Below are 7,023 nucleotides of genomic sequence, written 5' to 3'. Positions count from 1 at the left end.
GGTCCACTAAAGACGACGTCCACCCTCGATGGGAGCCCATCTGGGACGTGAACCAACCAAAACAAGAGTGTGATGGTTGCTCCCCACCAGATGGTCTCTCATCCGACATCTTTATTTTACAGGTTGATAAGTATCAGGACCTAACGCTATATCTAATTCGTATACCTCTACATGTCTATATGCAATCCTCTCTCTACACCTAGACATACATATACACCTAAACATAAACGTCCGTATTCATCTACCCCTTTATCTCTCTCTCTCTCTCTCTCTCTCTCTCTCTCTCTCTCTCTCTCTCTCTCTCTCTCTCTCTCTCTCTCTCTTTTGAAAGAAAGGTTCTTATATTACAATGTTAGTTTACAGTTTACAGTTTGCTCAATGTGAGCATACATTGCTGCTGGAGTTCCTTATCTCCGAGGGTCATGACATCTTCGAGCACCCTGTTTTTTATTTCTTGTGATGGAATCCTAGTGCTCGATACATGTACGTGATCATAGAAACTTATATTCCTCATGTTCCAGATGTTGCATACATACCAAAGACGGAAAGAATGCTGGAAACAAATCATTGTTTCAGTCCTGTGTTTTGAAGAGTCCAAACATGCATGTGAACTTTGTGAACTTGATTCCCCAAGCTTGATTCCACCAAAACTTGAACCATTGCCACCATTCCCTGACTTGACTACAAAAGATGTGTCTCACTGTTTCATTTCTATGAGATACACTGCAGGCTCCTGTTCCAGCTCCCTTTTTGAGCATAAGCATGGATGAGGGGATAGCTCCCATCACTACCCTCCACATAAATACCTTAAGCTTAAATGGCGATTGAAGCGTCCACAAGCTTGCAAGTACTTTAATCCACCAATCATTAGTTTACGACATAGACCATTTTTTATTGCCCCTAATGGCTACATCAACCTCAATATGGAGAGCAGCATAAAACTTATCTGTTTTTCATGACCACCAACTTGCATGTGAAGAGGGTAGCTGCCAGTCTTTGTGTCTATTCTCTGCATTGACCAAAGCAATATGAGGTAAGGGGTGAACCAACGGGCATAAATGGTTCCAAGCTATCCTAAGCCCATTGTCGAGTCTAAATTCCCTTCTTGCTACAAGAAACTCTTTTGGAATGTGCATCCATAATCTGGCTAATTTGTACTATGCCTTTTTTGAACATAGAAAGGGCTTTTTTCCAATGAGCATAGCTGGTGGTGTCTGAAATACATGGCTCCAAAAGACACTCTTCGCTCCTAAGGAATTCCCTGTGTATCGCTGGCGACCATTCCACTGGAGTTTAGAGGCAATAATCTTCCAAGATGTTATCAGCATTTGCGACACAATGAACCCAGTTTTAATGGGTGCTGTAGTAAAAAGCTTATCCCATGATGTAATATTCCAAGTGCCATGAAAATATACCACGGAGCAGTCGATGAGGTACCATAAGCATAGGGACCAGTAGGTATCTCTTTGTACCATATGTTGCATGAGAGGCCCCCTCCTAGCAGGCGCATGTGTTGTAAGATTCAATATGCCCAATCCTCCATGCTTCATAGGCATGGTGAGGCGGTCCCAGGCAATAGGAGCAGCATACGCTTTTTTCTTTCCCCACAAGAATTGAGCCAGGGCAAATTTGAAAGGCTGTAGGGATTTCTCTGTCCAATCCAGGAGAGGTATATAGTATAGTATACATGGCAAGAGGATAGCCTGGATAATCCGCAGTCTTACATGTAATGGCCACTCTTCGTAGTGCCAAGAGGCTACCTTCGTTAATACTCTCTCAAGAACCCATTCTCGAAGAGATATAATGTATAGATAGGGTAGAGATAGATAGAGACTAAAGCTTCGGTTACTACTTCTCTTATCCTTTGAAAAATACACTCAAGTAACTAGACCTGTGGTTTAGAATATTGTTTATTACAAAGTTTAGTGGAGTGGGTTTAACAGTGCTACGTTGGCACCCTCTCAAGCTTGCTAGAAACACAATAATGGTTAGGATGTAGTCAAGTCTAAAAAGACTCCATTATTAAAACCATAGTTCTTGATGGTGTCCCCCAAACCCTCTAAACAGGCATGCAATCCAAGATAATAAATCCCAGTCCCACTTACCCTATTGCAATGAACAAATCCAACCTTTCATAGATTACATGAGTGCATCTCTTCTTAGGCAGAGAAGAAAGAAACCTACGATCTAATCACGAACTATCTATCTCTACACTCTCTTTTAAGAGACGTAGAGAGGGGTAGGACGAGGGCAATAGAGGAGAGAGAGAGAGAGAGAGAGAGAGAGAGAGAGAGAGAGAGAGAGAGAGAGAGAGAGAGAGAGAGAAATAGGAGCTTTGTCGATTTCTCTCCCTCTTCCTCTCTATCCCTTTCCCTCTATTTCTCTCCCTGTCTACTCTATGTTGCTCTATCCCTCGTTATCTCTCTTTCTCTTCCTCTCTCTCTCTCTCTCTCTCTCTCTCTCTCTCTCTCTCTCTCTCCCTCCCTTCTCTCTCCCTCTGTTTTCTCTCTATCTCTACTCTCTCTTTCTCTCCCTGTCTGTCTCTCTTTCTCTGTAAATGTTTTCATCTCTCCCTCTCTATCTCTACTCTCTATTTCTCTCTCTCTCTCTCTCTCTCTCTCTCTCTCTCTCTCTCTCTCTCTCTCTCTCTCTCTCTCTCTCTCTCTCTCTCTCTCTCTCTCTCTCTCTCTCTCTCTCAAAGGGAGGTAAGCGTGGGGTGGGGAATTTTCTACAACCCACTAGCCGTTGGTTAGGTTATTAGAGAATAGTGGTTATCGGGGAATTTACAATGGGTGTGAGGTTAATGCTATCGTTCTTGCTTTATGCTACGCGTCTCTTTCGGAGCCAGCCGGGGCATGCCTTCGATGTTAGTGTTCGATTTGTTGTTGCTTTCGCGTGCTTTTGATCATATTAATCCTTTTGTAGATGATGTGGCGTTCTTTTTCTTCCTTCGCTTTACGTGTTTGTGCATATGTGCTTATGCGTGCGTGTATGTACGTGTTGTGTGTGCTCGAAGCATGTTGGGTGTGTGTTTATAGTATATGGGTGTCCGGAAAGGGAGTGAGACATGAGTGAGTGGGAAGTCGAGGGAGAGTGTGTGTGTGGGAGCAATGTGTATGGGGTTGTGTGTGTGTGTGAGTGGATGAATGTGTCAGCCAATGTGTGTGGGAATGAGAGTCTAAGAGAATTTTGCTCGGTTACATAGAGAACAAGAGTGGGAAAGAGAGAGTGACTAAGCGGGTGATGGGAGAGAGAGGATAAGAAAGGGTGAGGTAGGGAGCGTATATATGTGTGTGTGATGTAAGAGAGGGAGAGAGAATTTTTCTTTTTGCTGCTGCGGGTTACTGCCAACATAGGAGAACGAGAGAGAGAGAGAGAGAGAGAGAGAGAGAGAGAGAGAGAGAGAGAGAGAGAGAGAGAGAGAGAGAGAGAGAGAGAGAGAGAGAGAGAGAGAGAGTGACTAAGGGAACGAGAGGGAGAGAAAGGGAGGGAGTGAGTGAGAGAGAGAGAGAGAGTGAGAGAGAGAGAGAGAGAGAGAGAGAGAGAGAGAGAGAGAGAGAGAGAGAGAGAGAGAGTGGGTAACAAGAGAGAGAGAGAGAGAGATCCTGCACCCTCTCGGGCTGGTAATGAGGCAGAGAGAGGGAGACTCAACGGAAGTGGAAGAGAGAGAGAGTGTGTGAGGGAGTGGACTGGGGGTGTATGGCATGTGTTTAGAGAGAGAGAGAACATGAGCCTATGCATGGCGGGCCCGTGACACAAGAAGGAGGAGAGATAGGGATATCTTGTGCCATATGGGCTGTCAAGGGAGAGAGAGAATTTTGTTGCATGCACAAGGAAGGAGAGAGAGAGAGGGATATCTTGCGCCATATGGGCTGTCAAGGGAGAGAGAGAGAGAAGTTTGTTGCATGCACAAGGAAGGAGAGAGAGAGAGAGAGAGAGAGAGAGAGAGAGAGAGAGAGAGAGAGAGAGAGAGAGAGAGAGAGAGAGAGAGAGAGAGAGAGAAGAGAGAGAGAGAGGGTGGATAATGGAAGGTCGGGGGGGGGGAGGGAGGTGGCCCACTGCGCGCTCGCGAGCAAACGGGGAAGAGAGGGTGGCAGTGGAGGTCGCCTGTAGAACAAAAGAAAAGAAAAAAACCTTTTTTTATTTTATTCCTTCATTTTATGAAGCTCCCCCTTTGGGGTTTGTTCACGCATTCTAGCTCCGGAAACCCGCCATCATTAGCCCTCCTGTAAAGGTTAGGGGCATTTATGCCTCTATGTCATTCGTTTGGTCGTAGTCATTAGAGGTGGAGGTTGATGGTGTATCCTCATGAGGAATGTCGATAGGTGGAGTTTGATCAAATCATAGAAAATAAAGTTTAAGCTGCCATCCATTGACTCTCGTCTTATGAAGCTTACCATGAGCTTCCATGAGATGGTAGCTCCTACTGGCATATTTCTTCTTCATGATGAAAGGGCCTTCCCATCGGAGTAGGAACTTCTTATCCTTGCTTGTGTCGAAGCGATTATCATAGCGGAGCACCAACATGCCCTTATTTAAATCTTTGCACCAAAGATGTTGATTGAAACTAAGCTGTCTGTGTTCTACCTGTGCCGCATAATGATTGATTGATTCTTCTCTGTCCAGTTGTGCAGTGTACTGATTGATTTCTTCTTGTCTGTCGAGTTGTAGTTACTCCAAGTCAAGAATGTGATCCCTCAAATGCATGCTGGGTCGTTGAAACTGGCTTGCCATCACTCTGAGACTTTCTAGTTGCACCTCAATAGGTAAGATTGCCTCCTTACCAAATACAAAATGATATGGAGTGAATCCCAAAGATGTACGGAATGGGGTTTGGTAGGCCCACAAAGCTTGGAGTAAATACTTATCCCAATCCCCAGGATGATTGTTAACCTACTTGGTGATAATTTTACAAACCATTCCATTCACTTTTTCAACTAAGCCACTACATTGAGGGTAATATGGTGAAGAGTGCCTCCTTGTAAAGCCTAGTTGTAGACGGCTGAGATAGATTCACTAAGTTGGAATGCTCTCTTATGAGGTGGACAGTGAATTAGTCAGTAATTACTACAATAATTACTATGGTAAACCCAAGGCATATAAATAGGGCCCATTACATTGTAATCAGGTTGGCATTTGGGGTTAGCATAATCTTGAGCATAGTCGGGTTAACATTTTGGCGGCATTTGTACTTGAGTTGTCAATCATTGGCAGTTGTTGTTGGTTGTACTCTATATGTAAATCACATCATATTCACTGTAATCTTTCATTTTTAATTCCAATCACGGCAGATATTCCAGTTACACTTACTCTGTATTCACTACTCTGAATCTGAGTCTGAATATTATTCTCAGTATTCAGTACTCTAAATCTAAATCTGAATATTATTCTCAGTACATAGTCTGGTTCTTATTCCAGTAGATAAATTCCAGTTTAGTTTCTGATTCTCTGTCCAGTCTACTGTCTGAACTAATACATCATCAATAGCTGAAATCTTCTAACACTGGAATTAGCTATCTCAAGAGATCAGCTTCAATTCCATTTTGGTGATCACGGCCTCAAGCTGAATCTTGTTGGCTGAAATACTCTTCTCCCAGTTGGAAATTTTCAGCAATGGCACCCAAACCCAGTTGTGGCCGAAAATCCACCATCCGTGTTGATCATATTCCTGAGGAGTCGGGAAGAGAGTCTGACCCTAAGCAAGAGAAGGTGACTGACACTGAGGCTCAAGAGGAGCATAGTCAAGCTGATGAGACGCAGGACTCATAGCGATCCAGTCATTCTCGATGCAGACGGGCAGAAAGGGAAGCACAGAAATCGAAGAGTTCTTGGTCCAGGCAGGGGGATGAGGGTACCAAGGGAAGTAAAGGCAATCACCACACTTCTAGCAGACAAGCCAAAGAGAACACTGACACAGAGACAGAAACAGACATTGATTGGGATGCAGGCACTGAAAACTGCAAGAAGACTTCCAAGCGCCGTTCTGAATCTAAGAAGAGAAGCGACAAAATCAGTGGTAATCGGAATGATTACACATCTTCCCTGAAAATTTATTTCCCAATATTCAAGGGGGGTAAGAAGGATGATCCAGACATTCACATACATGCTTTTGAGCAGTATGTTGAACTGAAAAATATTGATGAAGATGATTGGGGGGAATACTTTTCGCAAACCTTGAAGGAGGCAGCGAGAAAGTGGTATTACCATTACCCCGCCTGTCAGCTCAGATCCTACAACAAATTGCTTTTCAGACTGGAGTATTCCGACAACAGAGGTGATGAAGATATCCTCTGTGAACTGGATAAGATTAAGCAGCGGAATCTATCAGTTCGAAGTTATGTGGAAAAAATCAAGGAGCTAACCAAACAGTTACAGGAACCGCCATCCGAGAAGATGTTGCATGCATGGCTTCTGAATGGTTTTAGAAGCAAAAATGTTAGGGAGCAGGAGGTACCATCTCCAACCAAGAAATTCAATGATCTGGTACAACGGGAACTGAAGTTGGAATAGCAGGCCAAGAAGGAAAAGGGCCATAAAAAGATAAGATCCAGTATAGCAGTAGCTCTGCTACTGAGAGTTCTGATTCCAGTGAGGTGTCCAGCAGCTCTAATGAACGGTCCAAGGATAAGTCAAAGAAGGGATACTGGACTAAGAAGATTGAATAAATGGCTAGACAGATTACCGAGATTAGCCACACTCGACAGCCAGTTCGGAAGATGGAGACTTGGTGTTCGAAATTAAAATCCAAGGACCATATCTCCAACGAGTGCCCACAATGTACTTACTATAAGGCTTTTGGTCATTTATGAAACAATTGTGGTTTCACGATTCATCACTTTAAGAAGGGTAAAGACCTATGAGTGGTAGCCTATACTGAACCAGCGAAAGTAGAACCCGCCAAAGTATCTCAAGAGGAGAGACTGGGTACCAGTGGTACTAGTCAAGGACACGATCAATTCCAAATGGGTATGGGCCGAGGCAGAGGGCGTGGCAACTTCCAGAGTCGGAGTATGAATTGCTACA

General features: G+C 44.0%; 1 pseudogene; it reads right to left on the bottom strand.

The window, feature by feature from the left end:
- Positions 1–364: 364 nt before the first annotated feature.
- On the bottom strand, positions 365–4,433 carry LOC147441645 (uncharacterized; annotated as a pseudogene).
- Positions 4,434–7,023: the final 2,590 nt, after the last annotated feature.

Source organism: Adiantum capillus-veneris, chromosome 15 (assembly GCF_014529385.1).
Source record: "Adiantum capillus-veneris isolate H3 chromosome 15, ASM1452938v2, whole genome shotgun sequence".
Taxonomy (NCBI): domain Eukaryota; kingdom Viridiplantae; phylum Streptophyta; class Polypodiopsida; order Polypodiales; family Pteridaceae; genus Adiantum; species Adiantum capillus-veneris.
This window is presented reverse-complemented; position numbering and strand designations above follow the sequence as displayed.